Genomic DNA, 17,397 nt, shown 5'->3' with positions numbered 1-17,397 from the left:
AAATTTAGAATGTCATTGTCGGAGAATTTGTGCAATGTTTGTATCTTCATACATTTGAAAACAGATTCATTTTTAGTAATGATACTGAGAAAACTCTGTGATAAATTAACCCACCCTAGCTAATTACGTTTAAGTTTGAATAATTATAACGAACTGTTATGAAAAACATTACCTCAAATTTGTTTTTTTTTTGGTACCATGAAATCTAATACAAAATTTTCTCTATTTTTTTATGGACAAAAAAAAAATATTTCTCGCTAATTTTTCCCTTTGAGTTTTTGTCCTGCTTCTTAAAAAGTTGACCTATCACTTCAATAGATAAAATAAAATTAAGTAATATATAATAGTAATATTTATTATTTTTTAATAAGAATTTTCTTCTTTCTAAAGTTTAATGAGAAGTTTATTATTTTCACTGGCTACCCTGACGCCTAGCTATGATCTACATATTTAGCCTTATCCAGCTCAGACAAAAAAGTTGTCTGCCTATGGTTGGTTACGTTCTCTTTTGTCTGTCTAACCTACGTCTGTCTCTGGTAGCAGACTTCCTTTTGGTCTCTATTGTAAACCCTATGGCCTGTTTCATAAATACTTTCCTAATCACTATGTGAAAAATGTTCGGTATTTCAAAAGTCTATTGGGGTTGCGTTTCATTTCTCACTGTTCGTCTATCCATTTCCTTTTGAAAATCTCAAAGAGGCTGACACATTAAGGCCATGAAATGAGTACATAAGCCTTCAAAAACGTGCGTCCAATCTTCCATGTCTATATCCAGATCTATTGTCGCACTATACAAGAACTCATTAATTCCTTTAATGTCTCGTCCTCCCATCACAGAAAAACAACATGCAAATAAACACTACACACATGAGCGTAGCCGGGGGGGGGGGGGTCAAAGGGGGGGGGGATCGGTATTTGGTAAATGATTTTTTGCTTTGATTTTGTTTATTTTAGGTGAGATTTTAATACTAAACCATCACTTGCCCCAGCACAACCAATGGGGTTTTGATTTTAAAACCCCCTCCCAGGGGGTTTTGAGTTTAAAACCCCCTCCCAGGGGGTTTTGAGTTTAAAACCCCCTGCCAGGGGGGGTTCGAGTTTAAAACCCCCTACCAGAAGTTTTGAGTTTAAAACCCCCTACTAGGGGTTTTGAGTTTTAAACCGCTTACTTGGGTTTTTAGCAGTTAACTCCCCCTCTTCTATACAACAAAACAAAAAAAAATGCAAACGAAAATCCCCTAATTTCAAGAGCACAGTTAAGGGAGTTTTTCATTTTAAAACCCCCTCCAAAATTTACGATAAACCCCCTCTTCAATATAAAAAAAAGCTAATTAGGCACTCAAAATGTTATGAGCGTAGCTAAATGGGTTTTGACATAGTTTTGAGTTTAAACCCCACTTCAGCGGGGTTTGAAGGTAAAAAATACCTCTTTAATAATAAAAACAAAGCAAATTATACACTCAAAATGATATGAGTGTAGTCAAAGGGGTTTTAAGTTTAAACTCCCCTCCAGTGGAGTTTGAAGCTAAAAAGTACCTCTTCAATATAAATAAAAGCAAATTACTCACTCTAAAATCTGTGAGCGCAGCCAAAGAAGTTTTGAGTTTAAACCCCCCTCTAGGGGGGTTTGAGGCTAAAAAATACATCTTCAGTGTAAGAAAAAAGCAAATTACGAACTCAAAATGCTATGAGCGTTGCCAAAAGAATTTGAGTTTAAACCCCCATTCAGATGGGTTTAATGCTAAAAAATACCTATTCAATTTTAAAAAAAAAAAAGCAAATTACACACTAAAATTATTTGAGCGTAGCCAATCCAATCGGGGGTTTTGAGTTTAAACCCCTCTTCTACGGAGTTTGTTTAAAGTTTAAAACCCCTCCAGATGGTTTTGAGTTTAAGATCCCCCTACAGAGCATTTTGAGTTGGAAAAACCCCCAACAGATGATTTTGACGATAAAACTTCTCTTTTCGATATAAAATCTAAAGCAAACTACAGTCACTTAATTCCAAGAGCGGATTCAAGAGAGGTTACACATTTTTACCAGTGGCAGGGCTCCCTTAATAAACTGCAGTGAAATTGAAAACACTAAATGTGGCTCAACAAAGATGGCTAAGACAGATTTTAGTAGTCAGTTATAGAGATCGGGTTTAAATCAAGGAAATCCTATGCCGAACTGGGAGTCGACCCTTTAGTAAGATTGTGAGAGAGCGACGCAAGAGGCTTCAGACATTACCAGTGACAGATTTTTATGGAAACAGCCTGACGTCAAATGCTCTGAACGGCGCGGTAGGGTCTAAGTCAGTAAGAATAGCACATTAGGTTTTTGAAATAAAACTTTTTAATAGCAGGAAAATGCACTGTAGATACCTTTGAATATGCATTTTGTTGGCTTTCAATATCAGAAATAGTGCTCTGGTCTAAGTAAACGCTGACTTTTGCATTTAACTTTAAATTGACCAATTAAACGAACTCACACACAAACATGATATCAATGGGGCAATCTTAAACTCTAGAAAGCTAGGAAGGTTGTAGAGAAACTACATTAGAAGAAGGTCACAAGATCGGGTGCAGTGGTGACAAAAGGAACCATCAACACAGTGTTGGTTTGATTTTACAGTCCACAAAAAGAAAGCTAATAGCATTAAAAGTTGTGAACCTGTTAACAGCAGAATAACCGTCATTCAGGTCGGAGCTTAACCTTTTAATATAACAATTATTCCAGTGTATGTCCAACATCCATTTATAAAGACGAGGTAGTAGAGTTCTTTCATTAACATAGACAACTGCACGAAAGCTAAACACTTAGACAAACAGAATGTCCTTACTCCATACCAACATGGCTTTAGGAAATATAGATTACATGAAACACAACTAATAGGACTAATTGATGATTTTTCTAAAGGTTTACAAAAACAGTGAACAAATAGATGCTATATTACTAGATTTTTCCAAGACTTTGGACAAAGTTCACTTCTATAGTTTGCTTAAAAAATTAAAATTTTACGGCATTAATGGTCCATTGCATCAGTGGATTAAAGATTTTCTGTTAGGGAGAGAACAAATTTAATAATAAATGGCTCTAAATCAACACTGATAACAGTAAACTTAGGTGTACCTCAAGGAACAGTCTTTGGTCCACTAATATTTTTAATTTACATAAAAATTTACCAAATTGCATTAGTTCAGGAAAAAGTCAGATAATTTGCAGACAATTGCATAATATATAGAACAATAAAAACAACACAAGACACAGATATTTTACAAAGAGAATTAGATGAATTACAGAAATGGGAATCAAATTGGAGCATGTCTTTCCACCCAGAAAAATGTCAGTTGTTAAGAGTAACAAAAAAACTAAAACAAATTAATTCCACTTATCTTATTCATGGCAAACCAGTAACACAGACTAAAAACGCAAAATATATAGGTGTTATTATAAATGAAAAACTTTCATGAAATCCACACATCGATGAAACTATAAAAAAATCAACAAAGCATTAGGGATTGTTAAAAGAAATTACTATTAATAAAAAAAGAACATAAAACCAAAATGTTATTTAACCTTGGTTAGGTCAATAATAAAATATTCATCCTCCGTTTGGGACCCCTCAACTCAAGAAAACATTAAGAAACTGGAACAGACACAAAATAGAGCAGTGAGATTCATTAAAAATGAATATTCACATTTGACTAAAGTAGCATCTTCAGTAAAATCACTTAATTTAGAAAGCCTTCAAGATATAATACTCATAAGTAAAGTAGCAATTATACATAAAACACTGAACCATAATCTCGTAATAGAAAAATAAAATTTAATAAAATACTCTGAAAGACACAAAGATAAAGGCACATTTCTCGTTCCATATGCTAGGACAAATTTGTACAGATGCTCTTTCTTCCCTAGTGCTATTAGAGCGTGGAATGGGTTGCCTGAGCTAGCCAGGAAAACCAGTGACTTCGCTGAATTTAGGTTATTGGTTAATAGACATGACTAAATGCATGATACGTAGGACTTAATCATCTTCTTTTTTGAAGTAACATCTGTATTACATACGATAAGATAAGAAAGTTTTGAAAAAGTAATCTTTTGTATAATCAGAGAATGGAATCCCACAGAAAAAAAGGGATGCATTTGACCAGTGGGCTAAAACTACTGTTTTTTTTTTTAGTAATGATGTTTGTAAAATGTTTTACATATTTCGGATGTTCCTTCAGAGTTGAAGATAGTTTACTTCCTAGTCCAAACCTCCCGCAGGACGACGGGGGATGGGAGCGGGCAGGGTTTGAACCCGGGACCATCGATAAATCCAAACGACAATCCAGCGCGCAAACCGCACGACCAGGATTGAGGAATACGTAATATAGAGTTTTCCAGAAGATATAAAATGACAAAAGCTAATGCTGAATTACCACACCAACAATCTAGAATAGCAACGAATCATACACATCGAGATGTCGGATTAAGCTGAAATTTCGCACAATAATTTTTTTACCAGACAACACAGGTGTCAGTAGAAAACAAATTGCAAATTAGCGTTTTAACTATTGATACTTAATTATGTTTGTTTGTATCTCGAACAAGGGAATGAAAGTGTACTTAAATTAAATGGGAACGAAAGTGTACTTAAATGAAAAAGGAACTAAAGTGTACTTAAATGAAATAGTTGTATAAACTGAATTAGTCCTCTTTATAGGTTGTCATCTAAGGCTTAGTTACCATGTTGGCTTCAGAAAGCATATAATGCTTTGGCCCACGACTTCTAATTCAGGTCGTTCATCTTTTTTTTTTTTTTGTTTTTTTTTTTTTTTTTGTTTTTTTGTTTAAATATATAATTACATTTTAAAAAGCGATCACCCAGATACCTCGTTTTTTTCTCCTCATCACACCCATTTCCAACTGCTTCAGACAAGTGATAGTATCATAGCGTATAGATAAAGCTACAAGAATGAAATTGCAATAAACACAAACAATTGGGGAAAATATTTCTTAGCGCACAAATTTAATATTGTTAGTCTAGATCTATTACAAATTTAGTTCCATGACTGATCCAAACTAATTGATACGCTAATATAATCTGTTTTTTTTTTCAGCAATTAATTCTACTGATAAGTCTGTAAAACGTATTGTTAATGGCCAGAATGCTATGATGTTTGAGATTCCTTATCAAATTGTACTTCAAGTAAGAATAGGGAGCGGTTGGGGCTATTGGTGTTCAGGAGTTCTAATCTCTACTAATAAAGTAAAATTTTCGCTTTATACATTTTATTTCATTTGTAAAAAGATATTTGTATAACAAGCGCAATGTATGTGTTAAGAAATTGTATCTTACAACTAGAAATTTACACATTTTAAACCAACATTATTATAACAGTATTATAAATATTAAAACATACTCTCCTCCAAAAACACTGTCATGCGTTTTACCTCTAAATAACTAATACATTAAAACCATAGACTATTATTGCAGATATTTTCATAGATGGCCAGAAATTAGCAAACGTCAAAAAGTTTGTCAATCTTAGAAGCACTATATTAGTAAACGTCAAAAAGTTTGTCAATCTGAGAAGCCCTATATCAGTAAACGTCAAAAAGTTTGTCAATCTGAGAAGCACTATATTAGTAAACGTCAAAAAGTTTGTCAATCTAAGAAGCACTATACCAGTAAACGTCAAAGAGTTTGTCAATCTGAGAAGCCCTATATCAGTAAACGTCAAAATTTTGTCAATCTGAGAAGCACTATATTAGTAAACGTCAAAAAGTTTGTCAATCTAAGAAGCACTATACCAGTAAACGTCAAAGAGTTTGTCAATCTGAGAAGCACTATATCAGTAAACGTTAAAGAGTTTGTCAATCTAAGAAGCACTATATCAGTAAACGTCAAAAAGTTTGTCAATCTGAGAAGCACTATATCAGTAAACGTCAAAGAGTTTGTCAATCTGAGAAGCACTATATTAGTAAACATCAAAAAGTTTGTCAATCTAAGAAGCACTATATCAGTAAACGTCAAAGAGTTTGTCAATCTGAGAAGCACTATATCAGTAAACGTCAAAGAGTTTGCCAATCTAAGAAGCACTATATCAGTAAACGTCAAAAAGTTTGTCAATCTAAGAAGCCCTATATCAGTAAACGTCAAAAAGTTTGTCAATCTGAGAAGCACTATATCAACACATGCGCAAAATGGCTAAACTTTATTTTAAATAGAACCACGCAAGACTATGTTTTTGTCAGTATTAGTGTGGGAAAATATGAAGGTCGCTATTTGGTCTGCGTAACCATGTGAAGCACTGCATTTATCCTAAATTTTCTGAACCTGAGACATTACCATTGTAATTGGAAATTATTTTTGTCTAAAATTAATGATATATATCTTTAGCGTGTAAATCAATAAGTTTTCCTGATTAATATATTCTATTGGTAAAAGCAATATCTACATAGCTAAACACTTTTGCTTTCGATGAGAGATTAAGTCAAGTCAAATAAAGTTCTTAATATTTATTCGTTTAATGCAGTCATTAGTTGATTTTCTATGTGGATCCCAGAATAACAAGAAAACATTTGAAATTGTGGTGATAGGTATGTCTAGTTCCTGGTGATACCAGGACATTTACAAAATACATTGATAATAGTAACACGTTTAAATAACAATAATTGTTGTTTCTTTTTTTTTTAGCATTTTTAGGTATACCAACTTGAGGTTTTACAAATCCATATAGAGGTCGAATAGGTATAACCCAGAGGCGTAGAGAGCCTAGCTGGCACCCGGAACAAAGTGTGTTATTGGCACCCTCTTTTTTTCAATAATTTAACGCGAGTTGAAGTGTCTTATAAAATTGAAATATGCATGACGATACTTTATAAGACAGATCAAGTAAAGAAATAAGAAATTGGATCGATGTGAACAACTTTGTTAGTTAAAATATTTTATTTATTCAAAATTTACAGAAAATCGTATTTGTCTTTATAAATATTTTGACTCCCCTCTTAGTGTGGCGCCCGAGGCATTATGCCCCCATGCCCTCTTCACTAAATCTCGGGCATAATCATAAACCTTTTTCAGGTTAACATTAGTTGTTATATTTTTTTCTCGGACTAGCCTTACATATAAATATTTTTGCTACTAATGCATAATATAATTTTAGAAAAATCGATTTTAAAAAATTTAGAAACACTACGGAGCCTCCGAGTTCTTTTTCACACGTAAAGCAGTCTAGCATTTTGTAATAACGAAATTATTGTAGATATTTGAGTTAAGTAATACACTCTTATGTTATTTATATTCTATTCTTATTATTAAATACATATTATTTACAAGTCTATATTTCTATGTGTTTTATTTAAAGACCTATATTTCTATGTATACGCTTCCTAGGTCTTAGAAGACAAATGATGGAAGCCAATTCAATGTAATGTTTATGAAAGGGTTCGTGAATGGGGGGAGGCCGCCATTTGGTAACTTGCCCAGAACTCACATAATGCCTTAGACTATATAAATTCTTTTTTTAAACAAGACTTTAGATCGACATAATCTAATATATTAGAAAATAATTAATTAAATTCCCAATTTTAGCTTGCACTCTTATATTGAATTTTACTCTATTGCTATATAAAAGCAATTTAAAAAGATGGGTAGTTAAAAGGAAGCAAAAAATTGTTGAAAGTTTAAAAATACCCCAAAAATTTGATAGAGATACTTTTGTTAAGAAATTTTGCATTTTGTAAATTTTATAAAAGTAATGTAAGACTGAGTTCAAATGTTTGTTTTGGTAAAAAGGTTCTTACTGCTGCCCATTGCGTGGATGGCTCGACGGCTAACGATTTTCGCGTGCTTGTTGGACTGTTGAACTTATATGGACCACCAAACGAATTCGAACAAACTATCTATGTCTCCAAAATCGACGTGTATGAAAGTGATCCAATTGAGAGAAGATATCGTCATGACATCGCTGTCATCACACTTGCCACTTCAGCTAGACTCAATAGGAATGTGCAGGTTTGTATTAGATATACATATATTTATACACAATGAAAAATTGAATGTCACAGATTTAGTTTAAAATATATAAAATGAATTAAATTCAAAGATATTTATTTAGTGACAAAAAATCATTACAAAATAATGAAAAAAAAAATTAAAATCTAATTTTGGAAAAAAATTCATCTATGTAACATTTATATATAAAGTCATTTGTGATTATATATATATATATATATATATATATGACACAAGTGTTAAATAGATTTTGAAATTTCTGTAGAGCATCAAATGTACTCACAAGAGTTACATAGTTTTCATAATTTTCATTTCCATCCAAACCTTTATTTTCAATGATCAATGTATTCCAGTGGCAGCAACCTTGTTCGAACATAAGGAAATGTATGAATTTCCAAAATGTGAACCAAAGGCTGCAATAAATTTGGTGAACAGAGTCTCCATGGCTTCATTATACAACATGGGCATGAGTTTTGAGAGGCCAGATACTAACCCATTAAAGCCTGGTGTATGGCTTCATTATACAACATGGGCAAGAGTTTTTGAGTGGCCAGATACTAACCCATTAAAGCCTGGTGTATGGCTTCATTATACAACATGGGCAAGAGTTTTTGAGTGGCCAGATACTAACCCATTAAAGCCTGGTGTATGGCTTCATTATACAACATGGGCAAGAGTTTTTGAGTGGCCAGATACTAACCCATTAAAGCCTGGTGTATGGCTTCATTATACAACATGGGCAAGAGTTTTGAGAGGCCAGATACTAACCCATTAAAGCCTGGTGTATGGCTTCATTATACAACATGGGCAAGAGTTTTGAGAGGCCAGATACTAACCCATTAAAGCCTGGTATATGGCTTGTGAGATGTAGATTGTGCATCACTGATGAATCCGCCTGCATGATGAAAATATTTTTTTTTTAAATCTCCAAAAAAAAAAATCAATAAATCTTACTGGCCTGGTTGATTTTCAGTGTAAAACAAATCTTTTTTTCTGTTTTATAAGCTTATTTCTGAAGTTACTTCAGAAATTGTTAATCCATCAAGCTTATACTTCCTGCAGTTTAACAGAGGACATTGATAGGCTAGTACGAACTAGCACTATTGCAATGGCACTCCGAAGTACAAATAGCATAACCAGGAAGCCATCAATAGGTTCTTTAGTTTTTATGTCGGTATTCTATCTACAAAGATATATTTAATCCATAGGTAGGTGCTGATGGCTCATCTATATCAGTAAAAGATTTTTTTGAAGTTACCTACCATACCTACCTTAAAAATTAAAAATAAATGTCAATGATGATTTCTATAGTTAATCATTAAATATTCATAAATGTCAAAAGAATTTTATATACATCTATATTCTTTATTCAATATTTTGTTTTTACCCGAGTGGTCTTCCTTATTTTTAATGTCTGCATCTTCGACACAATTTGAGAGTTCGCTGTCGTCTCGCGCTGTTGGATTTCCTCTAAATTACTGTTTTTACTCCCATAAAACTTAGGTATTGAGATTCAGAGACCCTAATGACAATCTTTAGATCTGAAAATTAAAAATATAAAATTGAAAATAATGATTTAATATAAGGCCTATATTTAGAAATTATTAAATTTATTATTTACATCTAGATTATAGATAACGATTCTCTAAAAAAAAAAAAGGTCTAGATCATGTAGATCTACAATGTGCAGGGAAATGATCTAAAACTATTTTTAAAATATATTTTAAAGCTAAACGTATTCAAATAATTTAGCTAATAAAAAAAGACTCACAAGGTTTCTAGATCTAAGTGAAAAAACGTACTGCATCTACCTTTAAACAGCGGCGTAGCTAGGAATTTTCCATCGTTTAGGGACCCGGGGGCCTGACCTCTTTGTGAACCCCTGCATTATGTGTAATATTTAATTTTTAATGTAAAAAAACACTCATTTGGGTCCCCTCAAGTGGGGGATTTTAAAATTCTCCCCCCTCTTCCCCCACCCTAGTTACGCCACTACTTTTAAAGTTAATTTATTGAAAAAATAAACTATTGTAGATCTATCATCTAGATATAGATCTCTTTAATAATATTAGATCAACTAAATAACGACTTTTATACGAATGTTTGGCTAAATAAAAAAAAAATTAATACTTTTTTTTTTATTTCATTATTTATTTTTAACTATTGGAAAAAATGATTCACAAATAAAATATAGTTCAAAGTGTTTCATATACTGACTTCTTCATTCTGAAGTTGAAATCAATAGCGCCCGTACTTTTACATAAAATAAACATGAAAACTTCCGTAGCCACTTTTCCAGGGAGTTGAAAACTGTCAACATTCGGGAATTTTGTATCTAGCTATTAATACGACTTTAATGAGCTTAAAAATCATTAAATTAAATGTTAGTTTTTTAGTACACTCTGAAGTACCAGCACTGTTGGTGTACCGTCAATTACTTATAGAGTAATGCATAACGCTTAGGACGCAATTATCTTCTTATTTGAAGTAACGTCTGTATTATATAAGAAGTTGCTTGAAACTTTTTTATATACCATACTTCTCTTAAATATCATAGCATTATATGCCAAAGGACTTTGTGTGGTGGCAACGAATTCACATCGTGCTATTTGTACTCATTCTGAGAGGTTTAAATTATATTAAAAACAATAAATTATAGCTTTTATATAGCGCTACGTTCAATCTTATAGCATGCTCAGAGTGTTATGGTTCATTCTTATTTGTTGACCAGTATATTTAGAAATAATGAATTAAAATATCAATGCAAAGTAAGATAAGATTACTACTTTTTTCTCTGCAACTGCAACTGCTGATTTTACTGGGTATGTAAAAATGTCAAATATGTCCAAATGACTAAATATGGGTTAAAGTTACTTAGGCGCAACTGAATTAGAAGCCACGCCCCCACCCACCCAGCTCTACATGATTCTTTATTCATTGTTTTTTTTTTTTTAGCCTGTCAGAATAGCAGAAAATGTTGGACAATATTTATTTAAGGAGTGCCAGATCAGTGGATGGGGTCGCACCAACAACAATGAGCCACTATCAAACACACTGAAGAAAGCATTCACTAAAATTGTGCCTCTTTTTGTGTGCACCCAAGAATATCCGAAATCTAAGGAGAGAATAGAACAAGCTAATTACACCTGTGTTTTAGACTATGCAGGTAATGTTTGTTCATGGTGAATACAGTAGGTGACAAAAAAAGCGATAAAATATATATTAAAGTGAACTCGTGAATTTAATTGTTAATAAAACCTTGTTAGTTTATTTTTATGTAGATCTAGATCTAGAATCTAAAAATTTGAATACCATAGTAGTCTAGTCAATAACTAAAATTTTGAGCTTATTCAATGACTAAACACTTTGAAATTGTGTTGACCTAGTTCCAACTAAATCACATTTATTGCGAAACGTATTTATGTAGAAATGGTTTTAAATCACAAAATTAAAGGTTAATTTTATTAAGTTATGAAATCAATAGACAATATTTCATCCACATACACGTGTGTAAAAAAAGTAAAAAGTAAAAAAACAACAACTAACTTTATTTAGAATTATGTTTGCGACAAATAGATGCAGAATTGCGAGATGTTAGGTCACGAGCATTCATGACTTTCTGGTACGCCATATGATAAATAAACATGTTTGTGACCACGGCTAATGTATATATGTAACTATGTTTTAAAGAGCGCATAAGTCAATCTGAAAAAAGAAGTAAATTGAAAAAAAAAAAGACTTAAAAGTAAACCGAATCGGTAGTTGTAGGCTTAAATGCTTTAGATAAGATAAATTGTATTGTGTAAGTAGTTTAATAATATGCCTTTATAACGCGAAATATTATGACCTCTGGCTTTGATTACATTTGTATCAACACGGCTAAAGTTATTCACATTTAGAGCGAACGAATTTAAGTAAAAAATGTTTTGAAAACTCAAATTTTAAGGATAATTTTCATTTAATAATGTAATGAATCGACACTATTTTGTATGTTAATGTGTAAGTAAACAATTATGTCTTATTGAATTAGATCTAAGGTTCTAGAGATTTTCATCTCTACGCATGCGTGGTCTTTCTAGCCTAATGTAGACATGGCTTTATGGCCTATATCCACGAAATAATAATACTTTCATAGAGTTGGGTACATTTTTTTTTTTAGGGTCTTTTTTTTTTTGGGCTACTGTACATACATTACGGTTCCAGTTAGTTCACAAGGAACATTTATGCCAAGTGTTATCAAGATTGGTCAAACGGTTTTGATTTTCTATGTGGGACATACATACATACACGCATGCATGCACGCACGCACACAAACACACACATACACACATGCACACATACATACATACGCACGCCTTACTTTATGCTTTAGTACTAGGTGAGCGACCCTTGCTCGGGTGAATCATTTGCTGAGGAAATATATTTAGTTTGGAACACATTTGTGTAAAGACAAAAATGAGACATCGTGTAAAGACTCCAAATCCAAAGAGTTGCTTACGTGTGTTTTAGTTCTAAATGTTAATCTACAGGGCGATTAGAAAAGAAAGTCCCCATAAAGAACACGCGTAGGACGTAATCAACTTCTTTTTTTAAAGTAACGTCTGTATTTCATAAGATAGCCAAGATACAGTCTAGAAAATCGCAGCTCAGGTCGAGTCGATTACATTGTATCTTTTGCCTAAAACTAGAGGGCTATTATTGGCTTGGAAGAATGTTTTTGCTTTGTAACTTCTGAAATGGTTACGTTCAGACTTTAAAAACTGCAATTAGTTTATTCGTTAAGACTTTGGAACAAAACATTGAGTAATGCAATATCTGTAGGTGAAAACAAAATAAAATGTCAGAAAGACTTAAAAACACTGCGTTAGTATTCTAAAGAAGAATACATTCAATTATTTTCGGAGAAAAAAAGTTGGAGCAGTCAACGAATTTGCATACGCCGCCGCTTCTTTTGTTGCATTTATTTAAAAGAAAAAGTCATGTTATTCACCCAATAAAACCTACTCAGCCCCAAAGAGATCCCCGTAAATAAACAAACCCTTAACGTGGTAGACTACTTCACATAGCTAGGATGCTTGGTATCGAAAGATGCATCGTTTTTCAAGGTTGATAAACGTCTTGCCGGGGCCATTAGTGGTTTTGGACGTCTCTAGGAGTGAGTTGGCCGAATAAATAACCCCGCCTGCCTATAAAAATTAGTGTCTACCAAGCAGTGGTTTCCTTTTATTTACCTTAAAAATGTGTCTGAAGCTGCTGATGAATTAAAGCTGAACAGAATTGTTATAACTTTCCCATGCACACCGCCATCCAAGATAGTGCAGAAGGTGCGCACTATTAGAGATGAGACTAAAAAGGATGTTGATATTAAAAGGAAGAGAGAACAAGTTCCGCCAAAGTAGAGTTATATGCTTAAGGCAGAAGTTGTCTCATGTATGTGTGATGTCCTTATGTAAATAAATAGAGTTGCGTCGTTAAGTTGCCTATTTTCAGTTATTACATTTGTGTCCGAAGTGGTATTATAGGCGATTCAACGAGATGAGATAGTATTCGTACTTAATGGCATCCTTTAAACAACTAGACCAATTCACAATTAAAGATCTTAAGAAAGAACTTCGCTACCAACTTGATGGTAATTAGGAGGCAAGATCGACGAAGAAGAAGATCTAGAGACCTACCTATTTGAAATTTAGCCGGAGATTGTTGAGCTTATTGACAAGATACAGAAAGATATTGATGCAATGCGTGAACAAATTAGCATGCTGGGGAACTAGGTAGATGACAGTGTACTGTAAATGGAAGGACACATAGACTCAAGTGATAAATTGTGTCGCAAGCAAAACGAGGAATAGAAACGTGGGTGTAGGAGCTGTTGCCCTTAGACTCGTTGGTAAAGGAGAAGTTGCATGGTCATGAATGTGGCTGCACAAACAGTGATGAATGGGTCGCTGGGGATGGAGCGATGTCTGTGACTATGTTGTGTGTAAGTCTTGGTTGTCTGACTTTTAAGACGAGAAACGTAACAACGATAGATGCGACGATCTCAACGGGAAGTAACGAATTGAAAGGATAGAGATAAGTGAAGGAACAATGGAAATCTGTTATGTGCCTGAAGCTTTTGATCCTGATATACCCGCCACGAGTACCTCAACGAGCCGGACAGATCAAGACAATGTTGAGTCTGCGTCCAAGCCTTTCACTGTGAACCTTAGAGAACTCTGACTATCTACCGGTGCTTACGAGCTTAAGAAGAGGTATCCCTGAAAATCTTATTTTTGTTATTTCTAAAGCTAGGCCTTTGAAATTTGTTATGGTAACATATAATGATATTTTAAAATAAATAATGCTAAAAGGAAATGTTTTTGATTGATGGTTGCCATGGTAACGGCGGCCATATTGTTTATTGTATACAAATTAAAAGTCAGAATTTTGTAAAAACTATTGATCAGAATTACATGAAGTTGAATTAAAACATAAGAGAAAAGGATCCTCTAAATGGCTACAAAGCTAGAATTAATGATTTAAATATGTTTAATTTTTTTACAAATTTTTGAATTTTTAGTATATTTTTGACATAAAAAAACATGATAAATATTATTTAAAATTACTTTTTTTTTAAAAAGTAAATAAAATTTTGAAAAAAAAAACATTGTACCAGTAAAGTAAATGATGTCCTTAAGAAGCGTTTTAAAATTTCATCAAAATCTATCAAGTAGTTTAGGAGAAATTCCTAGTAAGGCATAATGACATTTTAGTAACATTTTGAGAAAAATGAGTTTAAAGTATAGATTTGAAAGCTTAGAAAAAAGTATTAAAAAGTTTCACAAAAATTCATTATACAAGTAAGGTATATCATGTCTAGAACAAGTGTTTCAAATTTCATTAAAATCAAACAATTAGTTTAGGAGAAATCATATGTACAGCTAAATGACCTACATGAAATTTACATTGGTTGATTTCTGAAAAAAGAAGAAAAAGCAGAAAAAAAAAAACACAGTTAAAATCTAAAACTGTCCTGCTTCAGAAGTAGGCCCCTCTGCATCTCTCCTTATCTTGAGTTGTCTCATGACCACCTTACTTTTTTTATATACAGACCCACTTAATCGTTGGTTCTATCGACTCAAACCAAGACGATGGGCATGAAACGTGTTTTTGCAGAACAGAATGTTTTTCATTATCTTTGAAGCAGCAAATCCAAAGTGAAAGTCACAAATAGAAGATATGACTGAAAATGTGACTTTGTTCAAAGAAGAAAATTTCTTTTTATCCCAAGTACTCCAAATCTTGGAATGCTATGACTCGTTGGCGTTTTGGGTAGCACCTAGCAAACAACGTTGTAAGAGGGCTGGCTCGGAGAGGCATTTATATATTGGTTTCAAGTAGTCAGCTTGTAGTTTATAATTTAGAGGAGTGCAGAGAAGCTTGCTATGTGGACCAGGAGTCTTATTTTTAGCAACAGCAGCATTGTAGAAGCACCACGAACCAGATCCAGTTGGACACAATTGATGTTTTGGTGATTTGTCAGTTGACAAGCAATGATAAAGAGATACCATTATAGCTTTCTGCATATCAGAAACATTTTTGTGCTTTCTTATGGCTCTAGAATAATAAAGTGTTAACTTTTTTGTAGTGTTTTGTGTTAGTTGACCATGCCCTTTGCCTCCAAGAGAAGTACCTTTTTTGCTACAATCACCAACTAAATTTCAAAGTGCAGACCCCATTCTTTTACCTACATGGTTGACACATTCTTCTTTTACTATGGGAATGTCACCATAAGGTTTAAGCTCAGTTATTCTTTTAAAAGATTTAGCATCTCCATCAGATAACATAGATGTGTAGCGAAATTTTGTAACTGACCTCAGCAAGTGTTTCCATCATTGCTGATGAGCCTGTAAATATAAAGAAAATCAAATAATTTAAAAACTTATAAATATTATTTAGTGAATCTGCAAAAAAGCAAAACTAATAGAAATGTAGCAAAGAGAATTATTAAAAACTATACACAAAGACTTGATAGAAGTGCTAATTATATTTAATAGACCCTCACCTGTGTAGTTGATTTCACAAAAAGACTTGTGTGTTTCAAACCATTCTGCATCCACTGTGATTGGGAATTTCTTTAATCTTTCTGCCAGTGGTTTGACAGACCTAACAAAATGTTGAAACAATGTGGAAATCCAGAACATATCATGTTAAGACATCAATAACACATCCAATTCCAATATGTGAAATGATGTGTGGTCTCTGGTTAGCCACGAACCATCATACGAGACATCAATATCAATGATATCTTCTTTGTTAAATAGAAACTCCACTTTCCTCCGCATGCTTCCGATGAATAAGGTCAACAGTTTTATGTTCTAAAGCCTGTCGAATATCAGCTTTTTTTTGTAAACTAGTTTAGTAATATTTAGAAAGTTTTTTTCTACACATTCCAGGTAGATTATCATTAATGTCTAAAAGTATATGTTCACACAGTTTGTTAAATGTGTAGGAACGTATTATTAATATTATGTCCAGAAGATGAATCTCATCTAGATCTAGATTCTAGAGTGACTAGAGTCTAGTTGGGCTAGATGTTGATGAAGATATACATATAGATCTAGAACTTGTTGTGGAAGTACTAGATTTATCTAGATCTAGATTGACTAGAGTCTTAGATTTACCGGTATCTATTTCTAGATATAGATTATAGATCTAATTTGCGACTCATTCGAGCTTGTTTCAATTGAACTAGCCTTTTATTTGGTCTAGCCATTTAATGATTTATAAAAAAACAAGGTGAAGTAGATCTAGATTTAGAATATTTGATGAATAAAACAAGAAATAAATAGATCAATACTGTAACTGTTGAATAAATAAGAAAATGTACACAAACAGAAAAGAAAGTCAACGTGTAGACTTTCGCCATTGAAATAGATCTAGAGTTCTATTATCGATAGGCAAAAATAACAAATGTATTTACGGGGTTTCCGACCACGGGGGCACAATCAACCAATGGCGTTTCTTTATTTATTAGCATGGCTAAAAATAATCTAATTCGCTTCAAAAGTTGACCGAAGATTTCCGATCATTACCGAAATTAAATGAAACATAGAGCGAAAACGAGGCGTTTTTTAAAACTAGAGACTGTGGGGAAAAAAAATCATACCAAACATCGATAGTCAAACAATGATTTGCTTATTATAGAGATGACGTAACCAAAGGCCATTTTTGTACTTTTCAAGAAATTTTATGCAAATTTTGTCTCATAGGCCTTACAAAAACAGCATAAAACATGTTTTAGATACATATTTAAGCAATACAAATGATTGTAATGTAATGAAAAATGATTGATCTACTTAATTATGTTATTAGTTAAAAATCGATATCCTAGACCTAAAACTCGATTTTCTCTAGGGATACCTCCC

The 17,397-nt window shown here is 32.9% G+C and overlaps 1 long non-coding RNA gene across 1 annotated transcript; it reads right to left on the bottom strand.

The window, feature by feature from the left end:
• Nucleotides 1-8,621: 8,621 nt before the first annotated feature.
• Nucleotides 8,622-16,924, bottom strand: LOC106067263 (uncharacterized). The gene is made up of 3 exons (XR_001217701.2): nucleotides 16,035-16,924; nucleotides 11,537-15,876; nucleotides 8,622-9,531 (listed from the first exon to the last, which is right to left on the bottom strand). It is a non-coding gene; the product is annotated as an uncharacterized LOC106067263 (long non-coding RNA).
• Between the last annotated feature and the right edge of the window lie 473 nt (nucleotides 16,925-17,397).

The sequence above is a fragment of the Biomphalaria glabrata genome, chromosome 5, assembly GCF_947242115.1.
Source record: "Biomphalaria glabrata chromosome 5, xgBioGlab47.1, whole genome shotgun sequence".
Classification (NCBI taxonomy): Eukaryota; Metazoa; Mollusca; class Gastropoda; family Planorbidae; genus Biomphalaria; species Biomphalaria glabrata.
This window is presented reverse-complemented; position numbering and strand designations above follow the sequence as displayed.